This window comes from Ambystoma mexicanum, chromosome 13, assembly GCF_040938575.1.
Source record: "Ambystoma mexicanum isolate Mex_15411 chromosome 13, UKY_AmexF1_1, whole genome shotgun sequence".
NCBI lineage: Eukaryota > Metazoa > Chordata > Amphibia > Caudata > Ambystomatidae > Ambystoma > Ambystoma mexicanum.
In genome coordinates, this window is record NC_090938.1 from 165,839,187 (window position 1) to 165,852,486 (window position 13,300).

The following is a 13,300-nucleotide window of genomic DNA, read 5'->3' on the forward strand; positions in this document are numbered from 1 at the left end:
TGAATCTCGGGCATCTCCGTATTAACATTTCGAGACATTCTCAAGCGCTGTATCGTGATTACAATCAGCCAATCAGAGTGTTCATTTCATAGGATTCTTAGCAACGCGGAAGAAAGCAATTAATAAGGATGACATAGGAACGTTTTGGTTCCGCTTTGGTCTATAGGTTACCTGGGAAAAGGGAAATAGATCAATCCACTTGTCTTATTTTGATCACCCTAATTTTTGCAATGTTCATTCATTCATTTCAAATTTAGTAATTTATACAAGATACAACTTTTAAAATCCGAATATTTCCAATTACACATCAATCAAAAAGTACAAAAAAATGGTGATAATTTAGCAGTGAGAAGTGGAATATTAACCCTTCCAAGATTCCCATCACATACGACTGCCAGACCTCCTCCAGTGGAGTATTCACCTGCATGCCAGCACTTCTAAGTGTTGTAGCCCTTAAAGATAGGAGTGCTTCGCAGTAATAGGTGCTTGGTGGATTCCACACAAGTATTGCCACATAGGCAACACCACCGGGCCTCCCTAGGGATGTTCTGCCAAGCAATACAGATTTCAAGCAATCTAACACTGTTAAATGTAATTTTCAATAGTTCCACGTGGCAACATTTCCTGCAAAGCACTCTATGTACCCCGGCTCCCCAGGTCGAGCAACATAATATTCCAGAAAACACAATGCCTGCGTCCTACCAACCAACTTGGCAATACACTGTTTGTGTGCCTCCACGCGTAAAAGTGAGATTATGTGGTGCTTGATTTTGCCTCGTGGCCAATTCATTTTTTGGTCCAGGTCACTCGATAGGCTTGTGAGGCAGCCCTTTTGGATTTTCACCACATTGCTGGTTGGCATTAGGTTGCCCCTAGTTTGTTCTGTGTCCAGGAGAAGACATAGCAGGGATCCGTCTGGTGGATTGTGGATTTTCTGATACAATGTCAAACTGGAAATTATATCGTGTCTCCTATTGTAATGAATACATGTATATAAGCCACTTGTGAAGAAATCCGTGTTACAAGGTCCTGACCTTAGAATCGATGTAAGCCGCCATTTTAGGTCAATCCGCCATTTTAGGTTCTCTTTGTAAAGTCACCCTGTGAGTTAAAATGGTGGACGAGGTCATTCCGAAATACAACATGGCCGTCTTGACCTCTGTGTGCAATTAATATGTAACTTGCCTGCAGGCCACTTGTTGGGGTCGTGAACTGAGACCTTGTCCTTCGCTGACCTGTATGTAAAGGATTACTCGCGCCAATGAAACTAATCTGCGAGGATATGTTAAGAACAATGTATTCAAATACTGAACTGAGAACACTTGTTTAACTACATTGTATTAATGTTTGAGAAGACCTTTATGAGAAATCCTAAAATACACTGATACCGTGTAGGCTTGTTGGCGAATGTATTGAAGGCAAACCCTAAGCGTATAGATATGTGAATTCGGCATGAACCCTAGACCAGTAATCTATTAAAGGAATATTAACCTGCAGTAGGGTTGGACATCATGTTCGCAAACGTATATAAAGTCGGACTATTCTAATGTACAGCCCCACTCACTGAGCACACTGAACCACGCTGGAGTTCGTTGTGTTGTACTGAGGGCCGATAGCTATCCGTTACTTTTGTCCTTTGAAACTGTTCAGTATAAAATAAAAGATCTTTCTATGTTCCTTTGTAACCCGTGTTCGGTGTATTTCCTTTTGGGGTACTCAGCCTCGATATTTTTACTTTGTTTTCACAACAACAGTATGCAGCGTGATTGTAATTTGGCCCAGATTGGGTTTAGATTGAATTCCAAATATATATATATAGTCAGTAGAGACATAGGGCCTCATTACAAGTCAGCCGGTCTGGAAACAACGGTGGCGGTATATCCGCCACCACTGTTGTTTCCGGACCGGCTGATTCCGAGACCTGCAGGCGGGAGGTGTCACTCCCGCCAGGTCTGACCTGGTGGAAATAACACCACCCACCTGCAGACGGACATGGAAACACCAGCTCCGTCATAGACAGAACCAGTGTTTCCATGGTCCCCATCCCTATAGGACTCCATGGTAATTGGGATTTACAGAATTCCGCTTCCAGAATTACCGGGTCACTGAGGTTGTAATGCCCCGGTGATTCCGGCAATCACAGAGGTGGAATGGCATAACCGGTCCGGCGGCAGACTGCCGGTATTTCCAGCACGGCTACCGCCGGACTCGTAATGAGGCCCATATTGTGGTAGGTGTAGTTCTTTTCTAAGGCACTTTCCTTCAAGCTTGTCTAAGCTTTCCGGGTGCATCAGGCTTCTCGGGTGCATCAGTGCCCAGATTTCCATCCCATATAGCATAAACGAGACGACTTTTGCTATATACAGTTGTAACAGACTTTTTTGGGAGAATCCACTGCCTTTTCCTGACAGAGTGTTCAGCAGACGAGTTGCAATAGCTATTTTAAGGCGGACATCTTCAAGTTGCTGTGTGCCCCTCAGCTATGCGTCCAGCTATACCCCAAGATATTTAAAATCAGGTACCACTTCCACTCTAAAGCCCCCCATGAGGCATACTACCTTCTTTTCTCTTCTGCCCTTCTTTTTAAATGACACAATTTTAGTTTTCTCTGTGTTAATAATTAGGGTGTTTCTGTCAGCATAGTGTGATGCCAATTCAGTGACATTTGTAGGCCCTAGGAGTAGAGTCAATAATGACAAGTCAATGGCATATCCCAACCAGTGTATAAGAGTGCCCTCCAATTTTGATGAATTTGCTGGGGGACTGGATATCCATCCTCCAATATCCGGTAGGTAAAAGTGGAATAATATAGGGGTGAGATGGAATCCTTGTTTTAGCCCCTTATTGTATCCACCTATCCTGTCCTCCTGCTCATCTGGTCAATGCAGACTTTTACTTGCTTATGGTCGTGGAGAAGAATAATAATTTTCGGTAGCCCCGGTGGGATATCCCAGGCTATCAGCTTGGTCTGTAATCTAGGTCTGTCCACTGTATCGAACGCCACACTAAAATCTATAAATCCAGCGTGCACCAGCGTATTACGTATGAATCAGTATTGTTGTATAACCATGATCACGGCCAAACTGTTGATGGTATTGACACAGCCCTTCCAGAACCTAGTCTGACTGAAGAGGATGATGTTGTTAGTCAGGTTTCAATCCTCCAGTTCATCAAGAATGACACATGCAAACATTTTCGCTGGGATGTCCAGCATTGCTAACAACTGATAGTTCTTAGGGTCATCAGGTCTCCCCTTTTTATGGATCGGCACAATGATACTGTCTCTCCAGGAATCTGGGACGGTCTGAGTCCCTCCAATCCACTGAAGGATCGAAGTCCACAGCATTGGAAGTAGGATGTGTACAAATGTGTGTATACATGTAGTCGTTAACAGTTATGAGGGGTGGCCAAGTCCTGGCTAGCCACCCATGTCTATTGGAATGTGACTGGGTGTAGAGCGGTATTCTGGAGTGGGGAGGGGGTGCACGAGGATAGATCTTATGTGAGAAGCTACAGTTCAAATGTTTGTCATGAAAGGTAGCTTCATTCTCATGGCAGAGGTGTTGTGCAGAGTATTTTTCGGAGTTATGTGTGGCAGTAAGTGCCTGCGGAAGTGAGGCTGCGCCTTTGGCTAAGATCTGAAGGAGCGGAGTGCGAAAAGAATAAATATGTTAGTTATACATTAAACTCGGCCCAACCCCTGAACTCTGTCAAGGTGCAAAACACTGAATACCCTCAACATCCATACATGTTCAATACATTTCCCACCCTCAGTGTTTATCTAGCAGTGATACACTGTCCCGACCTGAGTCCATCCAAGTGCAATACACTGTCCACCCTCAAATACAAACATGGAAAACAATAACCTATAAATGCCAAGAGTGGTCCATACAAGAAGATACATTCGAGAGTCCTGCCCATCCACTATTTAACTCCAGCTTTAAATATGCAATCTTCACCCCACTGGAGGTGTATTGTGCAGCAACGTTACCTTGAATTGAGGGATACGAGTGGCAACTCGAAATGAATGGTGTTAGTTTCTGCCCATGTTATGTTATAAGGCACTGGAAAAGTATATAGTCAGGTGAATGTGATCAGATGTCTTAGCATATTCAGACCTGCAGGAATCGGGTGTTTATAGGTGTAGATTTTTATAAGAAGCTGTGTTCAGGCCTCATCCCTCAAAACCATTTTGGGTTTGGTTCCTGTAATATTTTTTGTGATAAATGAGTCAAGGTTTGGGTTGTTGCTATTGTGCCTAGTGCCTGTGTGGGTCTTGGATGAGCTGTTAAATAAATATTTGCAATTTCGTGTAGCAAAGAAATCAAGACTCACCTAGATTAGAGTTTATTTCAGTGATGACAGTTGTTTTATTTATAGCAAGTGTTCATTGTAACATTGTTTATCAAAAGAAATGTTAATGGTTTCTGCATATCATTTGGAAACATGCATATTCCCAGACAGAAAACACATTTGGCTCCCTTAAACCTGGAGATAGGATGTAAAAAAAATCAGCTCCAATTAGAAACAAGAGCAAGATGCCTGCCCTCTACTAAGACAGGGCATTTTGTTGCAGCTTTTCACCTTCCAAAACACTGAAACAAAAAATCGTGAAACACGGCAATGTGTCCATTAAAGATAACAAAGAAGTTGTGTGCATAGGTCATGCATAGTGCAGAAGATTCTTGGAACAGGACACTCCGCTTGCTCTCAAATATAAAATAATGACCATAGTATAAAAGCAATATTTGGCCAATGCAAAGTTTGTTCAATAAATAAGAACGGGTCATGCTATTCAATCATAATAATCGTTCCGCAGCAGAAGCTTTTAGTGTGTGATTTCTGTGTTTTACATGATCTTTCGGTGCCATCCGAGAAGTTCTCAGGCCCAGCAGTTAATGATACATGGCTTGCTCAGACTGCTTTAAGCCAACAGCTTAGCTACTTCAAAAGCATGTATCCCACAGAATGCATGCATGGCCCGGGGCATGGCCCGGGGCTTTGTTAGTCTTGTGGTTCAAATGTTGCGGAGGATATACGGTAAGCCAAAGACAAACAATGGCTTTCTCCAAAATGTAATTGTAAAACTAAAGAAATATGCAACTCACATTTGGTGGGCGAATGTCTGGCTTTGCAGTGTGGCCTGAGGTTATAGGATATAATAGAGATTTCTTATACATCCCAGCGGATCTCCGTGAGAAGTGGAGGGACAAGACCCCACTCACGGAAGGTCTTGGGGTGATGGATCGATGGGTGCAGGATAACTGGCTCGGCCCTACCAGCAACCAAGCATAATTGCTTTGCCCGGGAGAGTACTTCTTTGGAGAAAAGTCTGCTTCTGTGGCCTAGTCCTTCAGTCAAACTCTGTAGCAATGGATTTGTAATTTGGCCTCCTACTTCAACTCTATGTTGTTAAGTCTTCCTATTGTGGGAGCCACAATACAAAAAGCCAAGATCCAGGGAATCAGCTTTGGACCAATGTGCTACAATGGGTCAAACTCCTTAAGTGATCAAATTGCATGACAAAGAATTGATTCCCACGTACATGAGGAAAGCGACCATAACTCTGTAAAGAGCTCCGTTGCTTCTCAAAGCTAGGTATGCGCTCAATAAATACCATACTAAGAATAATAATAATTCTTTTGAAAAAAGAAATCCATTTATAATATTTTTAAATATTTTCGTAAGAATTTTAACAACAAAGGACTCTAGATCGAAATGTGGTACAGTCTGCACTGGCATACTAATATAAAGAATCCAGCAACAGGGGAAATCAACTGCAAAGTTAGTATTTGAAAGAAAAGAAGGACACGCGTCAGTCATGCCTGACCCCCCTGAAAAGCACGATTTTCCCCCAGTATAAATGTTGGAGTCGGTTATTAGATCTCCTGCTGCTTACCTACATCAAAGACATCCATAGACAAGATAGACACAGAGACACAAGACAGACAACAAAGAAGCTCTCCAGTGACAATATATGGACACATTTATCCTGTATTTATTTCAACAAATATATTGACAATGAAATATAGCAATTTGGCTCACAAAATTACACATCTGTTATACAAAACATGTTAAAACAGCCTTTCTGGAATGGAACCTTCGGACAACCTAACTGGGCCATGATTAGTATGTTTCCAAACCTCTAACAGTGAAATAAAAACAACATTTAGTCTATATATATATTGAAACTGCAATTGATTTTTTTTTAACATATGATATGCATTTTTGTAAGGTACAATATGTATGTGTTGTTTATAAAAATTGTTTGATGAAATAAGATGCAGACCTATAAGATGTTCGAATTCTAGATAACTGGCATTATCGGCACGTGCATGCAGTATAATATATACCAAAGAGTGTAATGAAACCATGGGCCTCATTCCCAGGTTGGAGCTAGTCATGGAGCTATTAGCGCCATGACTAGCACCAATACCGGTACCACCACCGACTTGGTGGTATGGGGATTTACCGGTCTATTCCGACCTTTGCTGGACCGGTAAATCCCCATTTGAAAAGCCATTCCCATTCGAGCCCCCATAGGGCTCAATGGGAAGGCGGCAATAACGGTACGGTAAATTACGGTACTGTTATTGACCCCGGTATCCCTTCGCAGGTACCGTCCTTAACGCCTGCTAAAACCAGGCGGTAAGGAAAGAACCGTAAAGGGACCTCGGAATAGGGCGCAAAGGGATTACCGGCACCGGTGTCATTTCCGGTGCCCGGTATCCCTTTGTGCCCAGCTTGTAATGAGGGCCCATGTCTTAGTGTGACTCATTATACCGGAGTATTGTTTTTGTGTGCTTATATGTGCTGTGAAAGTGAGTATTCAATACACCATTCTCTGAAGGAGTTACCACTCTCAATGAGAGCATTACAAATGGGCTTTGGATATTGATTGCTAGGATGTATGTATAGTTTTCAGTGCTTTGACTGGAAGGAACTAAATTCAAGTGAAGGGGTGAGAGCATCTCTTATTAGCTGGCAGAATTTTAATGGAGGCCATTACTTGCGTAGTGGTGGTCATATGTTAAGTTATGTTGTGGATGCAGGATTACTTTGAGGTGCACTCAAGAGGTCCTCGATTTCTGGGGGCTATTAGTCAGATAACAATGCTGGACCCTGTCGTGCTGATGGCTGCAGGGGGTCCTGGTAAAGCTGAGCCTGCTGACAGAGCTCAGAGCCAGGAAATGTCTGTGTGCAGAATAGATGCTGAGGACAGAAAAGGAGACCTTGACAGAAAACATACATCCCCACCCAAGAAATAAAAGACTGACATCAGGTGGAGAACAGAGAATGGGAGCATCCCTTCGGTGTAGTGAATTTGCTACTGAAAGGAGACAATGACATTAGAGGTAAGGTTCTATAATGCACGAAAGCTAGCGGGGTAGGTGGAGACATTGGGGATCATTATGAGTTGGGCGGTAAGGGAGACTGGGCACCGGTAAGGAGACTGGTGCCGGTAGTCCCTTACCGCCTAATTCCAAGGTCCCTTGCAGGTCCTGCTAAGGGACTAGGGTGCTAATTACGGGCCCGCTATTCACGGGCCCGTTATTAGCGCCTTCCCCATTCCTATTGAGCCCTATAGGGGCTCAAATGGGAATGGGAAATGGTTGGTTGAATGGGGGCTTACCGCGTCCTCCAGGGTCGGAATGACCTGATAAGTCCCCATTCAACCAGACCGGTGCCGGACCCAGTATTGGAGGCAGCTATGGTGCAAATAGCGCCATGGCTACCTCCAATCTCGGAATGAGGGCCATTGAGATTTAGGGCAACACCCTAAGTAGGACACTGTCCATTTTGAGGTCTGCATGCAGAAGCTGTCTGGCACCTAAAGCCCAGGCTGCGAGGCCTTTCTGTGCAGCGTAGGCGTATTCACATTATGCCGGCAGGAGAGCATGCACTCGTCCAGTTTCACTGAAGGCCATAAACAGTGACATTCGCTAGACAGGATTTTGGTCTGTAGTTCCAATGGCAGCAAGGGCGTGGACCTGGCTGCCTGAATTCTTGAGGCCTACTAGGCACTTTGGGGGGGCAGGCAATTGTTGTGTGGAAGGTTGGTTTCCTATTGGGGTGAGCCTGGGAACCTCTGGGATGTATTCCATGCAATACAGCCTGGCCCCCTCCCCTTCTCAGACTGGGCAGTGGTAGCCCATCCTGTTGGGAGAGGACAGCAGAACATTCATAGGTTCCAGAGTGGTCGTAGTGTCTGATTTTGCAGGTATATCTTTGATTGTGTGACCCTTAAACTGAACTGAGTGCTACTAATGTGTTTCATTGAAGTGTCTGGAGTTTGTTGAGGCCTACATGTCACCTTTCTTCTGCTCCACAACCCTTGTCAGCCTTGAACAAATGGACATAACATGTATTTTACCTTTGCAAATACGACATAATATGCCATGACATGATCACCGAATCATTAAGCATCCATAGTAAACTTACATGTGGGTTCGGTAAAACCTATAACAAGTACCTACAAGCATCTATAAAGTGTGGCAATCTGCTCCTGACATATATAAAAGTGATGGGGATTGAACAGTGCTAAAGCGTTATATGAGACCACAGTCTGACTCCCATCTAATTTACTAATGCTCACCTCTGTCGCTTAAAGTACTTCCCAATCACCACCAAATATGGCAAGAGGGAGTGCGTTAATCAACCAATACTCAGGGGTAAGTTTGTTTGTTTGTTTGTTTATTATTTATAATGCGCAAACATACCCTAGGGTAACAGTGCGCAGCAAATACAAGAATATGCGAAGCTTCGTTACACAACATTAAATTTATATACAGATATTTAAGTATAAAGGGTATACATAGAGGGATTATAATACAACATATTTACAATAGCAAACTATCATAATACAACATATTTACAATAGCAGAATATACAGGTTTGATGGGCAGTCATTTCAGTCAGCACTACACTAGTGAGCATTCGCTTTCAACCACAGGGTAGTGTACTCCTGAAGTTTTGGTAGGGAAGGTCAGTTCTTAATGTGTGGGGTAGGGAGTTCCACAATTTAGATGCTTTCACTGGGAAGCTGTTAGCACTTATAGTAGAGCGATTGAAATTAGGGATAGAAAGGCAGTCTTTGTAGGCTATTCTGGTGGGTCTCAAGGAGTGTTGTCTGTGAAATTTGTTAACCAGGTAAGAAGGTGCGTTATTAAGGGATTTGTGGGTGAGTGACAAGGTTTTTAGGTGGATTTTATCCAAGGTTGGCAGCCAGTTGTTCTGGCGGCTACTCTCAGGGATGTGATCTCTTCTGGAGATGCCCAATGCCGCCCTAAGGACATTATTTTGTAGAATTTGGAGTTTCCTAATGGTAGCTTTGGTTGCCCCAAGATAAAGGGTGTTGCAGTAGTCTAGACGAGACAGGATGAGGGCTCTGGTCAGGGTAGTGCAGCTAGTATCAGATAGGAATGGTTTGGCTGTGCGGATAAGTTTGCACGTATAGGCCGTGGAGGACGCCAAAGAATTAACCTGTTTTGCAAGTGAGAGTTTAGCGTCAAGGTAAAAGCCCAGCGTTTTTACATCGTGACCTACTTTAATGTTGATGCTGTCAATTAAAAATTAGTTTTTTCAGGCTGGAGGTAGTGCCTAGGATGATGAGTTCAGTTTTATCATCATTCAGGCATAGTTCGTGCGTGGCCATCCATGCCTGGATGAAGATGTACACTCTAGTCACCAAGGCCAAATCCTTTTCATAATCCCCAGAAAGCGGGAGGAGGATCTGCGTGTCGTCTGTGTAGTTAGTGTAGGTGACACTGAGAAGATCCAGATCATCGAAAAGGGGTTTGGTAAAAATGTTGTACAGCGTAGGCGAGACACAAGAGCCCTGGGGAACGCCACAGGTGATTGTAGGGGTCGGCGGCTGCGGTAGGCGAGAAGACCCTCATGGTTCTGCCATTTAGAAAGGATCTTATCCAAGTAATTGCCTTGTCAGAGAAGTGTGCAGCTGAGTTGAGATGGTTGCATAGGATGTTACGATCCACCAGGTCGAAGGCCGAGAAGTCTAGGAGGAGGAGGAGGGCAGCTTTACCGTTATCTCTACACTTGTCAAATTGGGTCTTAAGGTCGATAAGAGCTGTCTCTTTTCCGTGTTGGGGGCGGAAGCCTGATTGTCTAGTTCCTAGTAAATGGTGTACTTCCAAGTGTTTTTGGATTTGTACATAGGCAACCTTATCCAGAACTTTTAGGAGGAAGTGTACTGTCGTGATCGGCCGGTAGTTGGTCGGTACGGATGGGCCGAGAGTAGGTTTTATTATCAGAGGAAGTACCCAAGATTGTTTCAGATTAGTGGGGATGGTGCCGGTGGAGAAGGACGAGTTGACCCAGCTTTGTAATGAAGGAAGGGAGGTCACGAGCTGCATCCTTGATAAGTTAGCAGAGGTCACCTGACAATTAGATGGTTTCAAGGACAGGATGATTCTTTCCACTTCCGGGATCGAGATTTTGGAGAAGTTGAATTGGGTAGATTTGTTAGCAGTCATCCTTTCCGTTGTTATAGGTGTAGACGAGTCATTTAAGCATGCTCTTTTGCTAGAGATCTTATGTTGTAGGGTGGAAAATGTGTTAGCTAATGCATTTTGAATCTCTGAGCACCATTATTTGTCTTTGATGCTTGTGTCAAGTGGTTCGATGGGAGGCTCTATTTCTTTGAGGATGGAGAATAGTTCCTTCGTTTTGGATTTGGCTTGGGATATACGTGTGTCAAAAGACATTCGTTTTGCTAGACATATTTCATTTTTACAGAGGGAGGAGAGTTTGGTGAATTTCAGTTTGTTAGCTGCTGAGGGTAGCTTTTTCCAGGTGGCCTTGCAGTTTCTTTTTGTTGTCTAAGGTTTTTTAGTGCAGGCATAAACCAATTGCTCAAGTGAGTCTTAGGTTTACTTGGTCTGAGTTTGGCGGGTTCAATCAGTTCAATCAGATCCAACGAGGTAGTCATAATTTTGTTATATTCTTCAACCAAGATCTCAGGATCTGTGTTGTCTGGGAGCGTGTTAAGAGTAGGGAGTAAGGCAGGAATAAGCCTATCCGTAGTAATGCACTTTTTGTTTCTGGTTAGCGTGGGTGGAGCCCTAATAGTAGGTAATGGCAGGGGTCTGTTAGTGGACAGTATTGAATGACACAAGGTGGTGGTCAGTCCAAGCTAGAGTTTAGATAACGAGGATATTAGCTTGAAAGTTGAAGTCTGCCACCCAATCAAGTGTTCTACCTTTAATGTGGGTAGGTGCATTGCTTCTTTGGGTGAAGCCTAGTTCAGTGTAGTCAGGGCGAGCTGGTCTAGTGGGTCATTGAAGCCCATGTTCAAGTCTCCAAGTAGAAGTACTTGTGTAGAACTTTTAAGGTTGCTGGACAGAATGGTGTTAATGTCGTCCTCAAATGTTCCAGGGGGATCTGGGGGCGGTAGATCAAGTGGATGTTAAGGGTTTGGGCATTGGAAAGTGGGACTTTAACATAAAGCAATTCACAGGAGGGGACATCAATCTGGGAGGACAGTCTCATGGCGAGGCTACATTTGTAGATAATAGCGATGCCACCTCCTCTGGATTTAGATCTGTCATGTCTCAGTATGGAATAGCCGTCCGGGACTGCGAGCATGAGCATAGGGCCTGCTGCAGGGTGTAACCATGTTTCGGTGACGTCTAAGAAATCTAAGTCCTCATTAAGGATTAGGTCAGCAATTTCTGTAGCGTGTGCTACTAAGGATCTAGAGTTGATTAGGGCACCCTTGATCTGAGGGTTCAGGGTGATGGTCGGGTGGTGGACTTGCAACACTTTAGGCTTACTGTTCCTGGTTAGGCTATTTATAGGCCTAAGGTTGTCATTAGGGGCTAGGTTTGCATTAGCGTTGGTTTAGCAGGGCTGAGATATCAAGTGTCTTGGTCCTAAGGTAATAGGAGTCGATCTGATAGGGGGCTCATAGATTTTGGCTATTCTGGCTCTGAGACGTAAGTTCCTGGCCAAATTATGGACTCCATGTTCCTGGCCGAATTATGGACTCCATGCCCTAGGCTGATGAGTGACTCACCTATTGCAGGGTCGGTCTGGAGCATAACATTGGCTCAGGTACCAACGAAAAAGTGGGCCACGGTCTCAATTGGCAATTCATTCGTTTTGTGACATGCTGTTGGAGTTGTACTCAAGAGGGCTGTTTTTTGGTAAAATGTTTTACAAATAGTGCATTTTACATTTTGGCTAGTAACATTGGCCAAAACTACTAGATGCACAGTGAAGTATCTCAAAGTGTCCCACTTTGGTCAATACAACAGGCCCAGCTTGACCAAAAAAACTGGCCCACACTAGCACATTGCGCCTACAATTCAGGTATTGCCCTAATGCCCAAGTCCGAGCATGACCTCTTGAAGCTGGAAGCTATAATCCCAGTAACGTTTAAAGAAAACATTCCTCGTCTCAAAGGTTTACATAAGATCATTATGTACCTTGAGCTGAAATATTCCCTGCGCTCAACTTCCGGGGCACCAGTGGTCCAGGGATGAATATTGGTTTCTAAACCATCAATCAACCCCACACCTCTAGTACACCATAAGGTATCCGAACAGATTGGAATGCAAGTAAATTATAAGACCTCCTTGTCCAATTTTGGCAACGTGGACGGAATGGCAGGCTTATCTCCGCAAGGTCGTGGATCGTTGGTTAGTTGCAACACAGCAATTATTAACCAGTGATAAAAGGGATGGTCCAGTCAAGGTTGTATAAAAATATGTACATTATTATTACTATAACAGACAGTTCTAGCGCACTCCAATTACAACCCACACTCTAAAGGAACACAGATGACAGGCAGTTTCACGAAGGAAAGGGATGCACTCTGGATACTGACAGGAGGGTTGTAGGTAAAGTAATTAGGTTTTAATACCAAAGGGGCAAAGGGTCATAACTGTCTCTAGGGGCCTTCGGAGAAGGACCAGGGGGGCAGAACCACAATATACCTGGTGATGAAGAAGTTCTTGGTGCTCAAAATCGTCGAGGCGGTTTCAGTGTCACTTCGCAGCCCGTGAGACAGAGCTAGTGGCGTCACACAGCTGTGGTTCATAGGCGACAGGCAGTTTGGCAAGCAAGGCTGGACAGATGTCTGCAGGCAGTCCAGGGCGGCGGCTCTGTGCCAAGAATCATTGTCTCTGTGCTGGTTGGTGTATTTGAAATGCTAGTTGAGGTGTCTCAGATGGATCCTGCCAAACCACTGAGGTGTGACAACAGTCATCTGTGCAGCCGGATGCGGTTAGAGGACTCGACTGTTTTGAAATTGTCCTTAAAAAGATGGACGCTGGATGAT